Source organism: Sinocyclocheilus grahami, unplaced genomic scaffold, assembly GCF_001515645.1.
Source record: "Sinocyclocheilus grahami isolate Dianchi unplaced genomic scaffold, SAMN03320097.WGS_v1.1 scaffold343.1, whole genome shotgun sequence".
Taxonomy (NCBI): Eukaryota; Metazoa; Chordata; class Actinopteri; order Cypriniformes; family Cyprinidae; genus Sinocyclocheilus; species Sinocyclocheilus grahami.
The window spans coordinates 709,425-715,867 of record NW_015505522.1 but is presented as its reverse complement, the minus strand read 5'-3'; positions in this window follow the sequence as shown (position 1 = coordinate 715,867).

The window sequence follows — 6,443 nt, the reverse complement described above, 5'->3', positions numbered from 1 at the left end:
TCATACACACCCCCAATTTCTCACGCTCTCTCTCTCTCTCTCTCTCACACACACACACACACACACACACACACACACCATTCATATCTGCTTACTGCAGTTGTTTTTTTTTGTTTTGGTTTGTTTGTGTGTTTTTTACTTACATTTAAGTAAAATACAATTGTTTTGATTTTACTTTTTAGATACCCTAGAACAATATTCAGAAACAACTTAACATCTAATTTAGATCATCATTTAAGTGATCAATTTCATGAAAATGTCATATTCCACATGCAAGCTAATGGTGTAGTTGAGGAATTTTGTGGTAAGTAGGTACAAAAGTACTTCATATCTCTCAAAACACCGCTTTGATGTATAAAAGAGAAGTAAACAAAACAAAAAAAAACAATATGTTATTTGTATGATTAAAAATATATACTTTGGCGTGTATATGCTACGTGATGTGTAGGTTTAGGGTTGAGGGGTAGATGCGTATCATATGCACGGCAACAAATTTCGTATCATATGCATGTGAAAACTGCGTATTATATGCATGCCAAACGTATGCGTACCAAATGCACGCCAGAGACCATTTTTGCGTATAAATACTACGAGTTTTCGTTTTTATTTGGCGTACTATTTATACGCATTTTCATGAGATCGGGCTCGCTAAAACACACGTTAAATACGTGAATGTGGCAACATTTTTATTACATCGTTCAGGCACATATTGCTGTGGTTCAGAATTCAAATGTCTGGTGAGTGTCGCTAAAAGGTTAATGCTCGATCATGTTGGAAAATATCAAACCCCCTCCACCAAACCCAACCCCAAACCGACCCGATAGTGTTAATGAATGCAAAAGTGATATAAAAACATTCGCTGATGCAACCGTGTTATTTTAACTCCTTATACGCGGGTTTGAGCTGTTTTGTCGAACAGTAGTTTCACGGGATTCGGAGCTCTTCACCGCACAAGTGCAACGCTGTATCATGTGAGCTACCAAACAAACCTGCTGCATTAGAAAACCCACACATAATGAAGCGCTGACGCTCAAAAGTGTCCGTTTTCAAATCTCGCAGCATGTTAAAATCATTTTAAAGTCATAACATAACATTGTGCAAATAACTGTGCGAACATTAGGCGTTCTTAATCTAAACTCTGGCCCTGTAAATCATTATTTGTGTGAAAATGAATTAAAGTTGTTGGAGTTTTACTGCCTCTAGTGTTCATTTCAACTGGAAGTCTGTAGAAATTCACATGTATAGGTGTGTTTCAGAGGCACTTATTTCCAATGAGTCTTGGTAGCAAGATTTGGAATATGTTAAATTAACAGCATTGAGGTTTTGAAGTCGAGAACTTCAAGATGTTAACAATGTAGCTGCACGTTTGGCCAATATTATGCATTTTCCCTCTTGCAACTGGTGCTTATGAAGATGGATAGTTGCAAACCAAACGCACTCTGAAACCAACTAAAAGACCATCACAAGCATAATGGCATAAAAGTTTGCCCAGATCAACGTGTAGCATTCAATGCCACAGTAATCTACTAGACAAGTGCACAGGAGTCTTGTGAGCAGAGAGACATTAAATAGAACTGTATAGCTGGTATAAAAGTACTCAAGTTTCTCTTTCATCTCTAGGAATTGAATTTCCTCGCTCACCACTGCTCTTGATATTTTGTTCTTCAGCAGTCCACCCCAGCCTTTCTTTCTCTCTCTCTGTAACGCCTACTCACCAACACAAACACCAGCAGCCCATCGCACAATCCAGCACCGCTCTTATTTTTCATATTAAAAATACATTAGGATACAGATGGGAGCAATTATGTGACCAAATGAAAGCTATTGTATAATCCAGGGATGCAAAAAAAACAATGCATCTAGTTCACATGTCCACAAAGTCTATTTGGCTCTCTTTTTGCCTTGTCTTTCAGAAACAACCATTTAGCTGATTGGAACAAAACTGATGCTGAACTTACACCAACCTGACAGCACAGAGCCGTACATTCATCAATAAACGTCTAAAGGTTGTATAATTGCAAGACACGTCTGAGAGGCCAAGACTGGTACCTGAAACCTACAAGCAATGCCAGTAAACCTCTTTGGGTATTTAAAAAAAAAGTGTTCACTCAAATAATATAAAGCACATTTTCATCAGGTATTGCATTTCTAAGTAGATGTTAGATGACACCTGAAATGGATCATAGATTTTCTTGAGTACAGGCATTCAATCTGCCATCAAGAGCATCAAACGCCATAAGTGCTATCATAATGTACGCACTCTGCCATCAGTAGTGAATTGTAACTTTGTTTTGTACGGTACTTGTCTTGTTTTATGTATTCTCCTCTGCGTTTATGTAATCTTATGTGCCTCTTTGTTTTAGCCGTAGTTGAGCCAACTGACACATTTAAAGAAACGTCCATAGACAAAAACGCTCCTAAATTTGAAACCCACAAAATGTGCATGAAAGCTTAACACAAAATTTGCAAATGCCAAGCATGGAAACTGTTACCGCTTTTATACACAGAATTCAATAGAGGATTGCTTATTCAGTATATATGAAGAGTTCATTTGCAAAAACCGATAAACGTCTCTTTCAAAACAATGAGCTGATTGCCGTGCGTTATTCTCCACATGTAGCGCGATCTGAACCCTAAACACGTTTTGTCAAAAAAGACGGTTTTGTCCACTTTCAAGGCATCGCGAGTTCACGTTTACTGAAAAAGCCGACAAGCTCCCTTGTTGTTTTTGAACAGAAGCCGATAAGTCCATTTCAGCGAATCAGCACGCTGTATTCAGGTCAGGTGACAAGGCTACTTTCACTCTGAAAAGACGGTCTAGCTGAGAGGAGTTTGGTCAAAGCTGACTAAAAGTGATCGAGGATGGATAATTTTGATGAACTTGATGAACCTGTGATATCTTCTTCAGGGCGAAAAAGGAAAATAAAAGCTGAAACGTTTTCACCGAACCTTACAAAAGCAGCGCGTTACACTGATGAGGGAAAAGCTCTGTGTATCGCGTGTAATCACATCCATACAGTTTATGATGACAACAACAACAACAACGTTTGTCAGGCGTCTACATTGTCATCTGAGGAGATTACAAAGATTAAACCAGTGTTTTTTTAAACTCTAAAACATGAAATGTGGAGTTATCTGCTTTTGCTATGAAACAGTGATCCTCAAATCTGGCTCGCGACATCCACTTTCCTGCAGAGTTTAGCTCCAACCCTATAATCAAACACACCTGCCTGTGATTTTCTAATGATCCTGAAGACATTGATTAGCAAACTCAGGTGTGTTTGATTAGGATAGAGCTAAACTCTGCAGGAAAGTAGATCTCGCGAGCAAGATTTGAGGATCACTGCTATAAAACAAACTTTTAATATGTAAAAAAAAAAATACTTTCAATGAACTTTAATGTTGTACATGTCCTGTATTTGTTTAAGTTATTATTACTTAATCAAAACAACCCAACTGCAGTTTGATTGATATTACTTGGAATGCACGATAACAAAAACGTGATTTCTGAAAAATGAGTTATCGGTTTTTGCAAATAAACTCTTCATATACAGTAGCAGCTAAATATTATAGTGCTAAATATAGTTTTAAATATGCTTTTAGCACTATCTAATATACTTTTAGTCAGATTGAGATACAATAAAACTGCTTAAAGGCAAAAACTACACATAAAGGACATCTAAATGTGAACCGAAAATGATACACCTATGGGTTTGTTGGTAGTCATTAGTGTTCTGCATTTCTTCCCCACACAATTATCAGCGATGTTATAACCCGAGTGGGCAGGCAAGGCTGAAGCTGTCAAGCATAGTAACACTCGCTTAATTTGCATTTCTTGTAGGAAACACTCATGCTTGCAAGACAGAAAACAAAAAGTGTTAACATGTTACACAAGGCACTACCAGTTCTCAGTTATTGTTATGAATATCACCTCACTTGACCAGACCTCAGACACAAAACTTCATGCTGTGCTTCAAAACCATCACTAGGGGATGCTCTTGTATCTAAGGGAAAAAGAAAAAAAAATCCTACCAGATAACCAAAAGGGTGGAAAGAGTATAAAATCCAAAATGGAGAAATTCATGTTGGTGTTCACTTGTTTTGTGATTTTATAAATCCCAGCAAAATAAATAAATAAAATTCGGCCATATGCATTAGAAAATATGTTGTCATAGAAACCACATTAGCTCCTCCTGACCATTACTTGTGTTCATATGTGAATAACTGAGTATAAAAGGTAGCACATGCTCTGAAAAGTTGTGTTATACACCGTCTCTCACTACAGTGTGCTTACTGCAGCATTTAAAATCATACAAGCACCACTGATATGATTTTTTTTTACAAATAAGAATCATCATTCATTATAATCTTACATGAGATAATTTAAAGTGTGAATAAAGTCTGTTCAGACAAAATTAAGTAAAGATGTCTATAATCAGGGTTAGATGAACAAATATTTTAAGAAGAAATGCCATGCTGCTTTGCAAACTCAAGCCCATTAAACGCTACTGGATTCTGTTTCAGAAAACAAACGTCACGTGTATATTAGAAATCACTGACCACAACTACTGTATATGCCAGCATTTAAGTTATTTAGTGCTTGACCATGAGGTGGACGAGGAGAACTGAGAGGTTGAAGCTTGTTATATCGGTGCTTGAAAAGAGCAGGTCATTTATTTTCAATGACACAGGACAATGCAGCTCTATCGTCTGTTTTATAGTAAATAGCTACTAATCTAAAAATTAGATAAACATATGGAGTGCCCCCTGTTTGTATGTTAGAGAGGCAAACATGCTCCTTATCTCAAGTGTATTGAAACAGCACAGTCCAGCTGGGTCAACAGAACACACAAAAACCAGCTCATGCTTCAGCTACAAAAGATACGCCACTCATCCTAAAACATCACCCATTTCACGCTTGCAAATTTTCATGTTTTCAATCAGAGCAGCCAGAGGTCACCAAAATGGCATGTCATGACAGGATTTGTGGCACATTATATCATCAAACTAGCACATTACTCTCAGCATTCCTACACAAAAAAAAACAAAAGATGAACATTTCGAAATCTGAGGATTAATGTGTTTACATTTTTGTTTTTTGGACTTAAAAAGATTGGGATGGATTCCAAAATCCTCCAATGCTTCTCCAATATTGATGTGTTTAAAATGAACTTGTTCTGGGAATCTTTACAAACTGATTGTGTCCATTCGCTCTCTGTTCACTTCTGTCAGTAGTACACTCTGTTTTTGGAATCATGTAGTTGTAAGAAACATTGGTGAAATAACAGAACACTCTCCAGAGGAAAACCTGTTGTTCAGTGGATGATCAGCAATGTACTGACACATGAGACAAACTCTGACATACAGCATGAACTATAAACTGAATGAGGATGGCTTAAGAATAATCTGATGAGAAATGCTTGAGCTCATACTGACTTTGGTCTTGGAAAATAAGGCCACTTGTTTGAGACTGTTGAGACGTATTTTGAAGCAGGGGCCACAGTTTACTCACTGCTGAAATAATTTATATATAAAGATCTAATTTGTGATTTTTTTTCTTCCTTATGAGTCAAGGTCATGCTAAGAACAAGACCGCAGTGAAGACAGAAAGAAAAAACAAAACACGTTTGCACTTGCAAACATCAGCCTGCACCTATAAGATCAAAAAGCATCAGGCTTCACTTGAGCCTAGAAGCTGCAAGACCGTTCATTAGCACTCGGTCTCACTTTCACCCCTTTGTTTGCATTCATCAGTCCTTCAGTGAATCACACACACCCGAGGTGCTGCGAGGAGCACGACCTTCCCTACGACCGCACCCCGGACTGCCTTCAAGAAAATGGCAGGTTGTTAATGTCATGAAGCTTTTGCAAGTCTATGTTGGCGAGTCATATCGGCCTGCGGCCACGTCTGACCTTTGCTCCTCTCTCTGGGCAGACCCACTATACCATCTAACACCTACTGTGGGCAATGCAGAGGCTTTTCTGCATCGTTTGACTTTTGATGATGGAGACATGTGACCATGTATGTACGTGGACAGAATTGAATGAGTCAGAAGCAATATAGGGCTATAAGTTGAAAGCATTAGAGCCTTTTTGCTTCAGCGCAGCTCCAGCGGGGTAATTCCGAGCAAGCCTTAATAATAAGTTCATATATAATTTAATAATGCAATGGAGACCCAGTCCTGAGAGCTCTATGGGAACATGGGAACTTTATTTCAAGAACATGAACATATTTCAAAATCTACAAGATGGAAGGAGTAACATTTCAAAACTTCAGAGAGTCGAGTCATTCATAGTCAATGATTCACGAGGGAGCAAACCCGAGGGGAAAAGATTAGGATGCTAGTTCCTCAAACATGCTGATGCATGAATTTACATGAATTTATTTTTCTCAGGTCCTGATATGACATCTGATTGTTAGAAAACCATAAATATGTGGTTTA